The sequence below is a fragment of the Cyprinus carpio genome, chromosome A9, assembly GCF_018340385.1.
Source record: "Cyprinus carpio isolate SPL01 chromosome A9, ASM1834038v1, whole genome shotgun sequence".
Classification (NCBI taxonomy): Eukaryota; Metazoa; Chordata; class Actinopteri; order Cypriniformes; family Cyprinidae; genus Cyprinus; species Cyprinus carpio.
Window position 1 is genome coordinate 13,581,447 of NC_056580.1, and position 19,928 is coordinate 13,601,374.

A 19,928-nucleotide genomic window follows, 5' to 3' on the forward strand; every position below is an offset into this window, starting at 1 on the left:
TTAAAAGTTAGGCCTGCAGTATATCATTGTTAACCTTCTGATAAAAAAATCAACAGCAAAAGAAGATGTTTAAAATAAAGTTCATGGTTGTGAATAAAATTGATTTCAATAATCTTTTTTAATTATTATTTTAAAACAACTTTATGTTATGTTATACGCCATATTATCAGACCACCTTAGGTGGGTCCGCCTTAAATTTTGAGTTTGTGTGATCGCTGTTGATTGGTTGCTGGTAAACTGTGTACAGACGTTTTACGTTCGAATTGCAGAGAAAAAATCATTTCACCAAAAAAAACATAATCAAGTATGAGCGAACCATTTCACCAAAAAAAGGGGAAGCAAGCAAGGCAAGACGTGACTTCTGATCAAACCTCCTCCTAAAGAAAGAAAAAATCGACATCACATTGCGGGATGACGTCACCTGAAAATGACGCTGCTGAGCTGTGTGCCGCGCGCTTTTTTTTCTTGCAGGAGACTTGTTGGCTTCGCTAACGGACGCAGTTTTGAACTCGTATTAGCGCCATTTATAGCTGATTGGACCAGCATCTTCGGAATTTGTAGACATCTTGACAACTTACAATTAATTCGAGGTGAGGTGAGTTCATGCAACTTCAAGTTATCTCTGTTATAAAAACCCACCAGCCCAGCTTTTATAGATAATTTTAGGAGTTCGTTTTTTATGAGTGAGGTTGTGAATTTAGTTAGAGTTTAAACTATTTGAATTTTGTATTGCCCTAATTAGCAAACAAATTAAGTGTTGCACTGAACTGTTAACATTGAAATTTAAACCGCACTGTCTGTTACCAACATTACTTGACTTTAACTGTTATTATAGCATTTTGTAGCTGTAAGGTTCTGCAAAATTGATGTCACAAGCTTATGTGCTTGATTACTTATGTAAAGTCATACTTTAAAATGGATGCTATTGCATTTCTTGTCATTTATTCATTGAATATATTTGCAATATATTTGACTAGCAGCAAGTGTGTCGAGGTCAAAATATGTTCAAGACAATAAAAACGTCAGTGAAGGACATCTGAGATTTTGTTGCAGTGGTTTTCTGATGCATGTGTTTAAGGTTTAAGGGTGGTGACACAGCTAAGACCTGAGAGTCTCTTTCAAGGTTAGTAAAGTAAACAGATTCTAGAAGATATTTTACACATTTCTCTGTTGTCTCTAAATCTTATTTTGTCTTTATTATGATTAAAAAGGTTTGTTTTGTTCCTGCCCTTTTCAGATACTGAATTTGAGCAGAAACCATAAAGATACTCAAAGGACCTGTGACTCTCAGGAAATGGTGAGATTTCAGGTCATAATCTTTTTTTTTTTTTTTTTTTCATTAAATTAATTTTCCTTTGTCCCTTTACAATATTGCTGTTTTGTTTTTGTAAACAGCATCACATGAAAGTGACAGGTGAAACCGTTTCAAGACAATGGCAGGAAAAGCATGCTGAAGATTGAATCAAACCTTGGCTGGAAATATTTGGTATGTGTTTTTTACCGTAAATCAAATTGTTGAAAAACATTCAGCTACACTGCAACACAGGGAAACTTGTTTTGCACTTATTTTCTTGTTACTTTAATTTCTTGTCTCATTATTTTTGTCAGTTATTATTATTTATGGTTTTCTTTCTGAATGCAGAGGTGATCTAGCCAGTCCACAATGAAAGCTTCGTTGCCCCCCTGTGAGTCTTCTGGCAGAAATGATGGCGCTTGTATTCTTTGGTTTCCCTAAACATCACATCCTGTTTATACGAGGCTCTTCAATTAAGTCTGCACCCAAAGATTCAATAAGAGGTAAGCAGTGGTATTATTCAAGTTTTCCAAAAGAAAGATGGACAGGAGACACTAATCTTAATCAGCCGAGCTCAGGTTCATGTCCAGGTGAGCAGTTTCATACGATGAAGGAAACTGACGCTATAAAATGTAGATTGAATGATAGGTCTCATCACCATGCATTCAGTCATTAACTTCAAGTTCTATGATAAATCAATAGGAAACTTAAATACAATGTTTTCCAACAAATTATGATTGTGATTAGGGGCTGCGTTGTCAATGTACATAAGTAGATTTAAAGGATTAGTTCACTTTAAAAAAAACTTTTGCTGATAATTTACTCACCCCTATGTCATCCAAGATGTCCATGTCTTTCTTTCTTCAGTCGAAGGTTTTTGATGAAAACATTCCAGGATTTTTCCCTATATTATGGTCTCCAATGGGACCCAAACGGTTTAAGGTCCAAATTACAGTTTCAGTGCAGCTTCAAAGGGCTTTAAACGATACCAGACGATGAATAAGGGTATTATCAAGCGAAACGATCGCTCATTTCAAAAATAAATAAAAAAGTTTAAGTTTTATAAGCACAAATGCTCGCCTTGCTCTGTTCTGTGATGCGCGTTCATGACGTCACGTAATACGCAATTACGTTTAAAAGGTCACGCTTGAAAAATTTCTGTCCTGAAGAAAATTTTCTTTTAGGCTTTTTAATATTAAAGCACCCAGGATACGCACACAAAATGGGCATTTTAAACGATAAACTGACACAAATACATTTGAATATGTGGTGTATATGGTCCTCCTTCCGCAGATTTGTAAACACGTCAACTTGACCTTTTCAACGTAATTGCGTATTACGTGACGTCACTAACGCGCATCACAGAACAGAGCAAGGTGAGCATTTGTGCTTATAAAACTTAAACTTTTTTTATTTATTTTTGAAATGAGCGATCGTTTCGCTAGATAATACCCTTATTCATCGTCTGGTATCGTTTAAAGCCCTTTGAAGCTGCACTGAAACTGTAATTTGGACCTTAAACCGTTTGGGTCCCATTGGAGACCATAATATAGGGAAAAATCCTGGAATGTTTTCATCAAAAACCTTGATTTGTTTTCGACTGAAGAAAGAAAGACATGGACATCTTGGATGACATAGGGGTGAGTAAATTATCAGCAAATGTTTTTTTAAAAGTGAACTAATCCTTTAAGAACTGCATACTTTACACCTAAGAAATCATTTATCATTAGATCTGTTTTTGACAGCACGTTTTGTTCATTTCTGTGCATTTTGCTCAAGCACTGATCAAACTTTTGAAACTTTGTCAATTTTTTTTGCTGCAGAGGGGATCCTGCCAGTCCAAAGTGAACTCCTGATGGACACTGAAGTACTCCTGCAGAGCTTGTATCTTCGACACCATGCGCATTAGAAACTCCACTGAGTGCTTTCCTTCACCAAAGCAGGACCCAGTGACTCATTACTGTTGATCGGTCAGGGGCAGGTCATTTTTTGTTTCATGTTTATTCATTTCTCCATGGATTACCAGCCATATATATAGACACATGCTGTATTCTCAAGATCTATGCTGTTTGGTAGGAATAGAGAAAATTATATGTTTAGTCTGTTTTCAAATGGTATGTCAAATTTTCTCATTGTTTATCAGTAATATTCACTACCATGGTTATATATGAGCATCTTTAGATTTTTCTATATTTAGCGGTTGCAAATGTAAAATGTACGGTAAACTATTTATGTTCCTCATATTGTACTGTATTTTTAGCAGTAAAATACCGGCAGCTGTGGTTGCCAGGAATTTACCGTAAAATGTATCTGGTCAAAATAAAATGCAGTAATTTGTTATACAATTTCACTGTGTTTTTTACTGTCAAAGGTTTTAATAAGGTTTAACATATTTCTGTTATTTTTACAGTTATTTACCATAATAGGGTCTATCCTATTACTGTTAAATTAACAACAAATTACTGTATATATTATTATATTATAACTTTTTTTTTACTGCAAAATATCCGTAAAAAGCAATGGAAAGTTGCATTTTTTTACATAAAATTACTGTATAATTGACAACTATATTTGTTTTTTTCTCCCATGATTTTGGTACAAAAAAAATACGTTGTCTACTGTAAATTTAGGGTTACAAAAACCAGTATACCGTATTGTCTTTACAGATTCCACATTTTTTTTCACGGTATATTAAACATATCCAAAGCAGACGATAATATACCTTAAAATATACATTTTTTTTTTAACAGTGTAGTGTCCTTGGTGTTGGAGCTGTTGAAGATACTGGGTAGTGAACAGTTACTGAATTATGTTGTACTTTAATTAAAAACCATGTGTTATTGTTTGGGAAATATCTCAACTTCAGAAACCAATAATATGGAAGCATCGCGTTATATGGCTTCTTATTTCCTCCTCTCTCTTTCTTTCTGTGTCTGTCTTTGTTTTTTTCCCCCTGTGGGTCTTCTTTTTCCTCTTTTTCATCTTTTCTGTCTTGCAATTTTTTTAGTGCTTTCAAACTATTAATCACGATTAATCGCATCCAAAATAAAAGTTTTTGTTTACATAATATATGTGCATGTACTGTATATATTTATTATGTATATTTAAATATACAGACATAATTGTTTATATTTAAAAAATATTTACGTGTGTGTGTGTATATATATTTATATTTATATTCATGTATTTATGTTATATACATATAAATATTTTAGATATAAACAAAACATATTTTTCTTAAATATATTCATGCACGTGTGTGTATTTATATATACATAATAAATATACACAGTACACACACATATATTATGTAACTATTATTTTGGATGCGATTAATCGTGATTAATAGTTTAACAGCACTAAAACAAATGCAAGACAGAAAAGATGAAAAAGAGGAAAAAGAAAACGAAAAACAAAGACAGACTAACACAGAAAGAAAGAGAGAGGAGGAAATAAGAAGCCATACAATGCATTTAATCGTGATAAATTTTTTGACAGTACTAATTTGTTTATTATGACGTAAATTTGTATCTTATTGTATCTGGTGTTGGTTATATTCTCTAATTAGTCTTACCTTTCTGTGCTGTTTTTCACATGATTTCATTTCTCATCATGTGACCTCAAATATTGCTACAAGGTCACATTTTTAATGCAAATGAGCTTTGTGGTGAAATATATAAGTCTAGCTAATATTAGGGGAAAAACAGAATTGTCATTCTATTGTAAACTGCAGGTAATTCAAGGTTTGCCGCAGGCATTTTTTGCTCTAGGTATCATCTCATTCATTTGTAGCACAATGATTTGTCTGCCAAAAATTGCATTTTTAAAAAGGTTTTAAAAGTTCATATTAAGCATTCTTAATATGAGAACATTCAAGCCTGTATAATAACAAGTGGAAATCTAATTAGAATTATGTGTTAGGTTATTTCTGTGCGTTTTTTTTTTTTTTTTTACTCACACCCTTAAACACATCACAACCAATGATTTACTTGATGATTTACAACTAAAAATCAGCTCTTTTTCAGGGCAGTTCAACACAGAAAGGGCTATTTTCTCTAATGAATGAGAATCATTTTAATAGCAGTTGGTTGAGGTATTGATCAGAAACAGTGGTGATTTCTAGAAAATGCTCTGGAACATTGGACATTATTTAATTTAATAAACCACTGATACAATGCTCTAGTGAATAATTAATCCCCCTGCTTGGCCATGACTCTCTATGTGTTCATTCTTCTTCTGCCAAGGTACTTCTATGCTTCTGACGCTCTGCGTAGAATCTCTATCATTTTCATCAGTGTCATTTAGTCTGAAGTTTACTGTGTTACTGTTGTGTTGCCAGTGTAGACAAAGAATATATTGCAATTAGTCAAAATATGATTATTATTCAAATTTATTATTTAGTATAATATTTTTCGTCAACAAAATTATTGATAATCATCCATCTGTGCTGCTGTGTAACTAAATATGATTTAAAAATGCTGCATTTTATGCCATCAACAATTTGTACAATTCTTATGCCATAATTCCACCATTTGAAAATATTCTAAAGTGCCTTTTAAGTATTTTTGGTATTGTGTTATCTTTGAGTATGTCATGCTGTTATATACCTGACATTCAGCAACTAGGTCAGTGCAAACTTCATGCAAGAAAATGCATTTATATTCACATTGCTATAAAGACATGCTCTAAGCAGTGTATTTTTATCAGAGTGCCATGCATAAAATGTGCTTTTCCATTCTGAAGCAGTGCAAAGGGCAACAGAGTTCAGCTTGGATGAAAATAGGTAATAAAGGCTTTAATAAAATTCTTTAGTTAGGAAGAAAGATTCTTTGAAAAGAAATGTCCTTTCGTAACAGTTTTCCATAGCATGTAATTGACAGAAAATTATCATTCTCCTCTATAACACAAAAAGCTGATCCCCATGACAACAGTGACATTGACAACAAGGCAGATATAATACATCTGAATTTGATTTAAACTACCCATATTCATACTATATAACAAGTAAGTTTCAAAACAAATAGACAGTATGCGATTTTTAACACAGCTAGTGTCCTTGTGCCTAAATATCTACATCGGACATCAAGATTATTTATCTTCTTTTGTTTTGTTTTTTTCATTCTGAAATGATAAAAAGGCTTTAAGCACAGTCGGTCACATTTAATTCTTCAGATGTATTTATTCAAGTTTACGTGTAATCAACAAAAACACAGAGCTGTGTAAAATCTGCCCATTAAACCGCTTTTTAATGATTCTGCTCTTCTGGGATGGTAGTGTCAGATTCTTCACTTGGCTAGTAAAGACCCAAACCTGCTTACATCTGCACATTGTGCTCTAGACTGCAGAGACATTAGCCGCTGCCTCTGATATGGGAGCAGTCAGTGGATATTTAGGGTACTTTGGCAGGCAGTAACATGTTTATGAGCTGTCCTGGGCTCTCAGCATTTTTCAATGCCACCATGCAATAATGTCACATCTTATTAATAAATAATACAGCTTTACTGATGCACAAACTTTTATATGAACCACTAGTTCAATGGTTTTTAGGTATCAGAATTTAGGTCTAATTAAAAATATATTCTGTTTTTGTATTACCAAATGCCACACATTACATTACTCTGAAATCATTAGGTTAATTTAAAAACATAATTGGCATAAAGTCAAAATATTTTGTGCATAATATTAAACCATTATCCCTATTGTTTCACTGTTTTAAACATAATTATGAGCAGACTGATTATCAAGACAATTTGGATAGTCTCAGGCTTTTCTCTGAACTAGTCTTTCAGTTTAAACTGCTCGTGAGTAATAAGACATTGAGTCGTGTATGGAAAACGCCCCCTGTGAGGATCAGTTATTTTAATGAAGGGATGTTGTAAGATCAAGACAAAAGGCCGCCAACAAGATGGAAATAAATCCGGCTCAGGCTGGGTATTATGACAAATCTCCTGGTGAATGGGAGCCAACTGTGCAATACATCAGAGAAGATGATTAGTGGAATGTTTCAAATCGGAATTCAATTGAAGATACCAAAACTCTAAATCTATCTCTCTTTTTCTTTTTGCTGTCCTTGAAACAGATGAGGTGCCAAACAGTTGCAATGGGACCATCAAAGAAACACTTAGATCTCTCATTGTCCTTGAGGGAAGGAAGGTGACCATCAGTAGTTTTTCATCAAGAGTGAGAAATTCACATTTCAAATGTGCCTTTATGTGTTTTATGTTCTTGCATACAGTGCACAGTAAACTCAGATTTTTATGTAATCCTGCCTACATTTACTATTCTCAGATTCATGTAGGCAGACAGCAGCTGTCTGTAACAGTGTTAAAGCAATAACAAGTCAGTTCTTGTCTCATCTTGTAGATGTGACTTGTGTCATTTATAAGCACTCACATATTCTGGTGATTGACAGTTGCCTTTTTAAAATGATCCAGTGACATTTGGCCAAATATGGAATTTAATATTTTGGATATACATTAAACATTTGCTCCTCTGTTAAGGGCCGGTCACAGTGCACTTTTCATTTTATTGACTTCCATAAATACGCATATGAATGCAGAAGACAGAAAATGCAAGATCATGTGAATTTCACTGCATTCAAAATTCAAGTCTGGTGAACTCTGCCCTGCCAATTCATATCATATGAAGACCTGTAACCAAGAGAAGATTGATATGTTGCAGCGAGATCTCATAACTGAATTAAAAGAACACAAACTTTAAATATGCAGGATTGCAGTGTTGCATTTAAGTGGAGTAGATTGCATATTTTACATTTTAAATATGTTGAATAAAACCACAGCAGAGTGTGAATTCATTTTTCACTATTTTTACACTTATCATTAGTTCTGTTGTTTTTAAATAATATCTCTCTTCTTTTAAGTTTCTGAATGCCGAATAGTCTATATAGAATGTAAATGTGGGCAGTCATCTGGGCCTGCATTCAGACGTATTTATCTGTTTTTGGAAATTTATGTTTTTTTGTATCTTGATCTTTTTCCCTACTGGAGATAAATGTTTAAAGGTTCAGAAAGTTACAGCATGTTTCCATGATACTGTACACTCAACTCTTTTGAGTGTACAGCCCCTCACGGATGACTGCCGTGCACAAAAGTCCAGGCCTGGTCCTCTCTCGTTCTTCACTGTTGTTACTCCGTGGGACTTGTGTGGCGCAGGTGTCACCCATTATCATTCACTCCACCAGCCTCGCTCCATTCCCACGGCTCTCAGACCTGCCCCACTCGTCACAGAAACAAAATCTGCCAGCATCATATTCACTTCTCTTGTCATGTAGCATGACATGTCATATTAGAGCTTTATTGACCATCTGTCAGTGCCGGCCTCAGATGTCACGGGCTGTGTCTGCGTTTGACTGACAGCTCCTCTGTTGTGGTGTTTGTGTAACAGCGGTCTGTCCTTACACCCATCTGTGATTTGAGAATTAAAAAAGATCATGAACCCTCACTGATGTGCAGAACTCAAACTACTGCTGCAATACAGAATCTGGTCATTTTCAGTCAAACGTTCATCCAGTACTGAGAAATTAATGATTTGAGATTCTGGTACTCAAATATGTGAATAATATGTGCATTGTTTATGGTGGTAGATTTTGGTGGGCTTATGGATTTTAGGGACAAGGTTAGTTCACTGTGCTGGTCTTTCTTTTCCACATATGGACCATATTTCCACTCACTGAGTCAGTTAAAGTGTTAAACTCAGATTAGTTGAACTATGAATCAGTCCGATTCAAAAATCATTAAAACTGGTTTTGTGAACTCAGTCAGTGGATTCATTAAAAAGATTGGTCTCAAATGATCAGGCACTGACAAATTAAACACACTACACCTACTATGTTTTCATTGATAATATTTAAATATTTTATTTCCCTTTACAGACTAAGGAATAAGCAAGTTTTTATGCCTACCAGATTCACTCTTGATATAAGGTTATTACAGGTTATAAGGTTATTATTATCATTTCATCATATGTGGTATTCTTCAAAACTAGAGGTGGTAGTGTGGAGAAAGTATAAGCTGAATCAGCAGGCAGTGGCAGAAAGAAGTAATTTACTTTACCCAGGTAAAATTGTTCACTGATAGTTACTTAGATGGTTGTGTGGCTTAGGTTTACATTTTAGAGCCTCAAGATGTTGTCTTTACACATATATTGTATTATGAAATCATTCAGGATTTAATCACAAAATGCTATTAAACTGACTCATTCTGAATAAGAGCTGTACTAGAACCTGTATGTTTCATTTAGTGTACAAAAGGTAGTGGAAAAATGCATGTTTATATTATTTCTTTACAAGAACAGCTGTAGCAGGCAACTACACCCTTGGCATTATGATGTCTTGAATAAATCTGTGCATTTCAATAAAGACACATCAACATTATCTAAAACTAAATGAAACAATGAGAGCCCCAGAAATAACTTACTGTTTGTAAACATATGTGCACAGTCATCATGTGGAAGTATATGATAACATGGCTAATTGTTTGAGGGCATTTGTTTTCTTTTGCATCACTAACAGCTTCACAGTTACAGCAATTAAATATTACCCGTTCATGCATATCAGTAACAGCTTTCTCCCACTCAGCACTCATTTGAATAATATACTTGCTCAACATGCCAATTAGAACTTCCATGTTAAAATATAGTCTTTATTACCCAAATATTACCTAATAATGTAATGTAAGTATATAAAGAGATGTGAACTATTCTTCAGTCAAAATCAACATATAAACATGTCATAAACAATTGCAAAGACACATCTACAGTAATATACTGTAAACACAGAGTAAGCCAGAGAGAGAGAATGATTTTATACAGAGGTTATAAGGGGAATCAATTCTGTGAGCAAGTTCAGGCTTTGGTGCTGCTACTGTAGCATTTTGAATCCCAGATCTGTCATTGTGGACAGGAGCAATGAATATTAATTATATTTCCTCTGCCAATAATCTAGGGCAGTTTGAAGAACAGACAGGACTGTGCCTCAGGGACAATGTGCCACATTGGACAATGAGGTCTACTGACCTAAAGAGTGCATATTCAATGGAAATTTAGTTAGTGACATTAAAAAAATGTAAATTTGATGTGTGCAATGCTGAGGTAGACTAAAAGTGTCTGATAAGTTGAACTTACTCTGGCATTCTTGGAGATATGATTTGGATTACAAATGCTAATGCTGGTAATTAAAGGCAAAATGCAGTCATTCCCTTTCATAATTCTGCATCTGGATGCACTTAAAAATCCACTCAGCAGACTTATCAAGAAAATATCAAGATGCTTAATGGAGTGGGTTCTCGTAAGAGTTTTTAACGGACAAATCTGTCGTAGTATTTATAGTGTGTACTGTAGCATGTAGAATGAGTTTCTTCAACTTTCCTCAAAACACGCTTGAATATTTATTTATTTTTTATTTTTTTATGTACTAGTTTATTTGATTTGACTATTAACAATGTTCAGCAGTGGATGCAGTATATACAATTCAGTGTAAAGATCTCAAAATGATGATGGAAATGATAGAAAACAATTTGTTCACATTGTAAATATTTAAATATGTGTTTAGTTTACTCTTTGTTTAGATTAACAATTAAAATGTAATGTTAAATGTTTTTATAATGGATTTAAATATTTTAGAATTGAATGTAAAACAGTAATTTTAATAGTGTACAAGACATCTATACAATCTATAGATATTAATCTCTGTATCTCCGGATTTAATAAGTAGGCCTCTGTAAAATATGGGATTTATTGCATTTTTATTCCAAGGTTAAACAGTATAATTGTTGACTTTGTGATTAAAGTCCAGATTTTGTTTTGTTTATTCTTTGTTGTTAGTTTATGTAAAATGCAGACAGAAGTAAGAATGAATAATAATATTTATGCAATGAGTTGGCACCATTTAGCTTTATTAAACTGTTATTGGAGCATCTGTCAGTACCATTTAGTGACATGCAGTTCATGTAGTTAACCAAGCTCAATAGTTCAGCAGAAACACCTACTGCTCTTGTACACAACACTTTATACTCAAAGCACAATCACTGCAGTCGAAAAGCTGTCAGCAGCATGATTTATGTCTCCCATCACGTCGAGATAAGAGTCATTTCACATCACACTCACCACACTGACATTGTTCAGGTCTATAAAGTCTCAGTTTTCCCTCCAGCCTTCACTTGTGTGGTTTCATTCCCAAAATGGCTGCAGGTACTTTTTCCATTACAGTCAGTCACCCACGAATCCAGCTAGCTGCATTTTACACTTACCACATCCAGATCAGCTAATAGTGGCCTGAGAGGTGCTGTCAGGATACTGACCTCTCAATGAAAGTCTAAACTGTTGCTCTTTTAGGGTTTAAATGAATTGAAACTGGTATTTCTACCATGTCTTTATAGCATCCTCTTACTTACCATACAGGGGAATAACATGAGTGCTACAGTGAGTGGTAAAATCAACATTATTCTCAAGGTCAGACCGAAACACCACTTATAGTGTTAGTTAAAGGCTATGTTAACAACAATGGATGTTACTGGGACACTGTGCTGGAGGATGAAACCCTTGGGAATCCGGGATGTGCCCCATATGCCCTGTCAGTAACCCTGCCCTGCTTTTTCTTCCTCAAGTGCTAATAAAGCCCAAGAACGAATGGTAATTTTAAATGATGTTTGCGTATATGGTTGTTGGTGGGCCTTGAAGCTAAAGACAAATTATAACGTATGTAGAGGATCTTATTCAGTTCTTTTCTGGGCAAAATTGTGGCTAGTGAGCAATAATGATTATTTAGTTCATTTTAAACTGTAATTCCCCCACATTTTCCATCACATAGATCCATTTCTCCCAGTGAATGCTGAATTGTTTTGAAAAGGCAAAACTGAAGAGCAAAACTGACTCTATAAGAGCTCATCTGAGTAAAGAATCATGCAGGACTCAGAGAAGTACCGTTTTTTTTGTTCACTGGTGCTGGAATTTGAATCCTTTTTGCAATTTTTTTGAGAATGAATAGTTTTTTTTTTTATTATTATCTATTCACTCTCTGCACTCTCAAGATAATCGTGGTAATTAGATAAGAAGTCATTCGCACAAGTTGTCCCGAGGGGGAAGTTCAATAATATTAATCATATTGCAGAACCTGATTAAGAGTCTGGTGAACTGTGGGTTGTGGGAAGCAAGATAATTTTATAATACCACCTCCAGGTCATACAAAACAACAATAAATTCTGCAGCCACTGCTGGTGCTGTTTCAGATAAAAACAATTTTTGTTTATGTGTTTTTCAATTAGGACTTCATAGTTTAATAATCTCAAAAGAAACATGGATGCAGTGCATACTTTTGCAAGCACATGTGAAAGTCAGTCATTCATGACTTCATGGTCACATCTGACTATAATTAATGCACCTTGCTAATCTTTCTCAGAGGAGAATGAAGTGTGAAAACACTAATGTAATGCTGTCCTGTATGATGTTATGGTTGCCTTTAGCGCTGATCTCTTCCTTAGCATGGTAAAACTGATCCAATATATTTCTTTACAGTTTTGCATATAAATAAAGCCATTTGTCACATTGCAGACACTGAGAGCACTTCACGTTCAAAGGGGAGCCCTCTCTCTGAGGTGTTAAGATTTCCCATCTGGCTCTTCTGGGTGATGGCTATGTACTGCAGGAACAGCTGGCGGCCCACCTGTCCCCCCACCCCCAACTCAACTTGTGTTAGAGATGAGAATAGAGAAATGAACAGTGCTTTGCCTTATAAAATGATTTTATATTTCAAAATATTCCAAAACAACCAGAAGCCTTTCACATATGTATGTGAGCAGGTGGATGAAAAAGATGGATGCTAGATTTTAGAATGGCAGTTGTGTTTTGTTGAGTCAGAATATAAAAAATACAATTACATGTATTTAAATAATATCCACATTTACAAGAAGTGTTCACAATCCTCCAGGGTATTTGAAAAGAACAACAACAACAACAACAACAAAAAAAAAACATTTCAAGTTTTGGCCTTGTGAACAGTCCTTTTTGGTTTACTGTAACAGTCCTATCTGAACTATCTATATTATTATATTTCTTTTGAAGCATGGACCTTATTCAAGCTACCAAAAAAAAAAAAAAAACCCTGGCGTATCAAATATATTCTTTTTAACATTTTGTATAAAGGTTCAATAAGCTATTCCATTTTAAAAAATACTAAACTATTTTTTTTCAGGCTTTAAATGCTCACTTAAAGGGTTAGTTCACCCAAAAATGAAAATTAGTCATCCTAGGTGTATATGACTTTCTTCTTTCAGATGAATCCAGTCAGAGTTATAGAAAAAATTGTCTTTGATCTTTCAAGCTGTTTCATGCCAATCAGCGGGTGTTGCATGCATCAGTCCAAAAGAAGTTCAATAAAAAAGCGCCCATCCATAAAAAAAAGTGTCTCACACAGCTCCGGGTGGTGAACAAAGGCCTTCTGTGGCGAATCGATGCATTTTTGTAAGAAAATAAAATATTCGATATTCAAAACGTAATAATCACTTTAATCTAGCTTGCGCTTACTGTTGTCAATGGAAGCTGTTCCGGGCAGATGACGTATGAGGTCAACTTTGCGCAGGTCGTCTTTCACAGGTATCAATGGTAGTGTATCTAAAAAAGAAAATTCAGTCATTATTTACTCTTCCTGTTGGTTCAAAGTCCCATGCTGTTGTTTTTCCTTAGAAAACAAACACATCCTGTATTTTTAATCACTGTTGCGCAGCTCTTGCCATATAATAAAATCTAGAAAATTCATACAGGTTTGGAATTATATGAGGAGGAGTAAAAAGATAGTGTTTTCAACGCTGTGGAATATGTCATGGAATACATCATTTACTAAACCATTTAGTTTCATCTAGAAATAAAATGTCTCTGCAGTGTTGCTCAAGGCGTGCATGTAATAGTTGATCTGAGACTTTTTGTGGATCAAAACTAGGCAAAGTAGCTGGCTATTCTGGTAACTATTTTGGCTGTTTACTTGCCTCGACTGATTACTGGCCTCACTGTGGCTGAATCACAGTCGTGACTCGTGATGATATTTAGGATAATAGCACTCTTTCTCATGCAATATTTGTGCTATTGCTCAATTACCATATAATTTACTTTTCTTGCAGGATAAGTAATGTGGATGTTTAATTTACTTTATGGTAGATTTGTCATTTAATGGCAGCATTAGTCAGCGCATATTAGCTACGGTCATACTTTTCTACAGAGATAATTATATTACAAAAGCAATAAGACAGTGATGATTGTGTATGCAAGGTTTCCATAGAGTCTTTCTTTTGTTGGGGCAGGCAAAGATTAGATATTTTCTTTAATGTGAGGACAGCAGGAGGGAGAGAGACAACTCAAAGACATCTCTTTTGTTACTTAATTCCAACTAATCACTTATTTATGCAATACACAAAACTCTTTAAATGGTGATTTATGATCAAAGATGAGAAATGGACTTATACCTGTATAGACACTAAACTATTATGGAGGCCAATCTGAAAGATTTTTTCTTGCTGTTTTTTATTACCATTTATTATCATAGCATATGGCTGATAATTCAGCGTATTTTGTCACTTTAGGTTGCAGAGGTCTGTAAAATTAATGTTTTTTGTTTATTGTTCAGGTGGGCAAAAACAGTAATAAATTTTATTGCAAAAAAAAAAAAAAAAAAAAAAACACTTACTGTAACTCAAGTATATAAAATTCTGTATAGTTAAAGAAGCTTTGGTTTTGCTAAAAACTTACATATAAAGAAATTAACATTAATAAAACATTAAATAAATAATTAATACAATGCACACTTAAAAAAGATGAAAGATCCAGTCATTTGTCTAGAAAAACTAATGTTTTGTTCATTTAGTTGTATATATTGTAATTTAAACATATTTCCAAAAGTTGAATTCTTCATGTAAATTAGGGACATTTCTTTTTAATGAGGAAAAAATTACTCACCTGAGTTCACCTTTAAATATATGACCACAAAACTGTTCCTGATAATTCACAAATTCAAGTGAACTCTCCACCAGAGGCATCAGTGAGTCACGAAAAACCTGAGAACACCACAATCTCCTGCCTGACCATGCATAATATTTCGTGTCAGCCTGTAACAATGTGTCTCCGCTCTGAAATAGCAAATGCATTTCAGCATTGTTTGAGCATTACTTCTTTCTCACCCTGACATCGGCCGTCTCGTGTGATGCTATCTGTCAGTAACTGCTATTTCAGAAATGATGGGTGTCACTGAGTTGCAATAAATCAAACTGATGAGTCCTTGCCTGAATTTTGCCAGGGAGAGTTTGATTTCTCTCCTCTTTTTTTAACCTAGAGCAACAAGTAAAGAATGACTGGATTACGTTAGTCAATAAACTCATCCTCTCCTAATGGATTCAGTTTGTTTAGTGTGTAGTGTGAATATACAGTATGTCCATTCATGCAACAAACACACAGTGCCAGATGGAATTTGATCTAGTGCACAAGAGCATGAGGTGACTTGTGATGAAGGTAATTACAGGCAAAAGATCTGTTTTTTTTTTTCATCATTAACATATGGAAATATGATTGCAGTACTACATTAAATACAACAACAATAATAATCAATAATCAGTCTACGAAAATTGAGAAATTATTTGGCTTAAATGTTTAAATCTGTGTTTTTTTATTATTTATATGTTATTTATTCATATTTTGAATTAGCTTTAATTTTCATACTTTATGCTTTCATTTTAGTTTTAGTAATTATTTGTGTTCTTTTGTATTTTTTATTAGTTTTTTAATATTTCTATGTATCTTTAATTTATTTTTATTTCAGTTTTTGTTATCGTAAGTTTTTTTTAAGTTTACGTCTTTCATGTAATAAATTGTTTTGTATTACAGAAAACAATATTTATAGTGATAGTTAACAGCACTGGTTTGAATATACTAGAAATTTTTTATTCATAATCAACACTGTGACTCATTTAAGTGGGAGAGGACACTGTGTTGTGTGGAGTGCTTTAGATTGTGGTGCCCAGAATTAATGTATCTAAATTTAGGTCCTCTAATGGAGGAAATGTCTTGAATTGTGTTTCATAAAACCCACTCATGTTTAATATAAAGATTATTTGTTTATTAATTTTTTCTTAAGAACAAATTCTGTTAAATGTACATTTCAAAATAACAAAACAAATTCTAAGACCTGAAACACACTGTTACAAATGTTCACTCTTTAAAGGTAGATAGACACAGACAGCTGTCTCATGAAGGAAATGTACTCTTTGGAGTAATGTCTGTAGTTCAGAGGCTCACACAAACCTGACTCAGTGCTGACAGGGCCAGTGAAGGTGAAGACTCGTCTGGAGAGGTGTGAGTAATGAAGCAGCTCGTGTCTGACATTGTGCCGAGAATGAAGGAGACCAGAGCAGACAAAATCCGACCCTTGCAACGGTTTCCAGAGATGATTTGAGGAGAATCTTTCCATTTAACTTCAGAACTGCTTACAAGAAGAACTTTGTGGTCTAGTGGTAACTCGACACCTCAAAGAGTTTGACTTTTTTAACAAATAAAACAGTATATGAATCAAATGTTGGTTTGACAGTATTGGTAAGTGCTTTGGATGATCTTTAAATGTATATATAATTAACAATGTAGAATTTATTCATTATATATTTTAATGATTTGTGCAAAAACATAAGATTTTTTAATGCATAATGTTAAGCCATAGTACACTATTTGAATCTATCATCTATCAAACCAGATTCTCAACCTCTGAATTCTGTATTTCCAGGAATAAATACCATATGGAAAGTACCCAAGAGCTCAAGATCATTGGATATTGGATATGATTGGTATACAGCTTTAAGCAGTCATATTCTTCATTGTGGTGAGATTGTATCTGTTTCTGAGTGTGATATAAGAGATCTTGAAATATTTAACATCCTGCAACCTTCGAGACTTTACAATAAACAGTATATTTTAAATGGTTTTCCATCTTTAAGAAGGCGATGTTTAACCAAAATTGGATTTGTATGGCTGAAACAAAGTGTCAAAATGGCCTTGTAATTTAATAGCGATTCAGTACAGACTAAGACTTGACATCCGACAAGAAAAAGCTCAGGGTAAGACCTTAAGGGAGAGTCTATTGAGCTGCTAGATAAATGGAAACTGAATGCATTTATGCAGATGGTGGAGATAGTGCCGTCAGTAGAAGGCAGGGCACATGAATCACATTTTTTTTTTTTTTTTAAACATTATGCACATGAATAAATACTCTGAAGCTCAATACAACTTATACTACTAAAGTGGTTTTGCACATAGATTAGGTTACTTTTAATATGAATTAAATAGTGTATAATGATTCTATAATTGGACAGTCTAACTTCAGCAATACATTCTCTAGAAACACATTGAAAATCTATTTCCATCACAACCACTGGAAAAGAAAACAGAAACTAGCATGCACGGTTGAAAAGTCCTCAGATATAGAGTGCGTAATACTAGCATCCTTGTGGCGCTGAGATTGTGAATCTTTTTGCACTAATTAGACCACAAGCATATTTATTGCACACAATTGATGCTTAACAGTGCATTTAGTATTGATCCATGTAACATGAAGTAGTGCAAATATAGAAAAAAAAGGTTCACAGCTCATGAATAAGATCAATTAATTGCAAACTGCAAGGAAAAACACAGAGTGGTCATGTATTTGTTTAAGCAAACCATTTCATGAGCAATATGTTCTGTACTCATTATCTAATAGCATCATGCATGGTGTTTGTTAATAGTTACTGTTAATACGTAATTGATAGGGAGATATCAAAGTGCTGGTGACGTCACGTCTCTCTTAATACTTCAAAATGTAGATCTTTTGTATTTTGACCCATGAGAAAATGAACATCTGAACTGAGAGGGTCAAACTTTAAATATTAATGCCATTGTCACTGCATTCTGTCCCTTGTGAAGCTTGTTTATGCTCTCTTATGTGATAACAGGCTTATCACTCACCCCAGTGGGAGATAAGTCCTGACCGCAACATTAAGTAATTTGACTGTTGCACAAACACACTTATCATCCAACTGTCTACCACCGGCTTTGAACTTCCTTTGGAATATTTTCATCGAACTGTCCACATTTTTTCTCATGAGTATGAGTCTAGGTAAATGAGGTGACACTGTACTGAACAAGAATCTTGCTGTGGTGATTAAGTTTCGGTCACTGGTTAGTTTAAGGTTGTTTAACCCACCTGCTGTTGATCTGGCCAGTGATGCAGTCAGCATGATTTGAGCAGGTGAGACTAAATTACCAAATGGAATGGAATTGATTTCATTTACATTTATGCTTTGGGCAGACAACTTTTTCCCCAAACCAAGTTAAAATGCATTAAGGGTTTACACTTCATCTGTTCATGTATGCTCAGTTAATCAATCCCATGACCTTGTTGTTGCTAGCGCCATGCTACTCCTTGTGCTACAGCCATGGCTTCTTTAGTTTGCTGTTGTTAAACAATTAAATGAGATAACAAAGCTGGTTTTATTAAAGGTTGATACTTGACTTTAAATGTATCAGGTACTAAACAAACACTTTTCATGTATTGATTAATGGAATTTGAACATAATTCATTGTTTTTTACCACTACTTCCTGTTCATTCTTTAATTGTAAATCATTTAGTCCTCACTAAGGATAATGGAGCAGCAGTTGAATGAATCAGTGGGCAGGTGTTGTCATCCCATTTAAAGCCTATGGGTGTCACCAGCTGTCTAGTAAAGTAAGATGGATGAGACCCAAAAGTGTTTACAACCAGCAGCCTAAGAAAAAATATATCAATAAATAAATGTTGCACATACAGTAACTGAAAAGATAGGAGCACAGGATGGCAAACACTTTAAAAATGTATGCAGAACATCCATCTTTATTCAGAATTATAAGTGGTCAGTGACACTGATGGTCAACTTCATTGTTGTTTAAGTTATCACAAACTGTCCTTCCATACTGGAAATCAGGTTTGTCGTTCATAATCTAATGAAGTGGAGTTTGGCCACTAAAATGAATACTTATCAGCATCCATAAATCACATTTTCACAAATATTGTCTTGATTATTGACTAAGATTATTATGACAATTGTTACAATGACCTATAATTACGCCGACAACTAAAAAAGGGTGTGAAATGTCAACTAGAAAGTAAAGGTACATTATATAAGCTTAATTAACTCACTGCTGTTTGGTTGTCTTTACCAATCGCAATTAATTAAGCTGGTAGCTTTGTGTTGGAACATGGAACATTTCTAGCTGGTCTAAGGTAAAAATTAACTACACTTAGCTTGTCTTATATAAATAATCAAATCAAAGCGTCTGCTAAATGAATAGATGTAGAGGTCTAACCAAGTCTTTAGCTGGTCCAAGCTGGTTATGTATACTAGCTCAACCAGCTGTTCATACTACCTTAAGGTGGTCAAGCTGGAACATGTTTGCTGGTCAACCAGCTGATAAATCACTTGCCAACTAATCAACTAATGACCAGCTTTGGCTATCTTAGAACAACTGGAAGCCAGCTACCATGTTCCTAATCATCTACAACAGGGTCTGTCCTCGTGGAGCTGTCCATGGTCCTTAAAGCTTGTCGGCTCACAATTCACTGATGAAATCACTATG

General features: G+C 34.3%; 2 long non-coding RNA genes across 2 annotated transcripts; both read left to right on the plus strand.

Moving 5' to 3' along the window:
* The first annotated feature begins 400 nt into the window (after positions 1-400).
* On the plus strand, positions 401-1,291 carry LOC122146111. The gene is made up of 3 exons (XR_006160796.1): positions 401-595; positions 1,079-1,123; positions 1,238-1,291. It is a non-coding gene; the product is annotated as an uncharacterized LOC122146111 (long non-coding RNA).
* Positions 1,292-1,402: 111 nt separating this feature from the next.
* LOC122146110 lies at positions 1,403-3,606 on the plus strand. The gene is made up of 3 exons (XR_006160795.1): positions 1,403-1,486; positions 1,643-1,797; positions 3,118-3,606. It is a non-coding gene; the product is annotated as an uncharacterized LOC122146110 (long non-coding RNA).
* Positions 3,607-19,928: the final 16,322 nt, after the last annotated feature.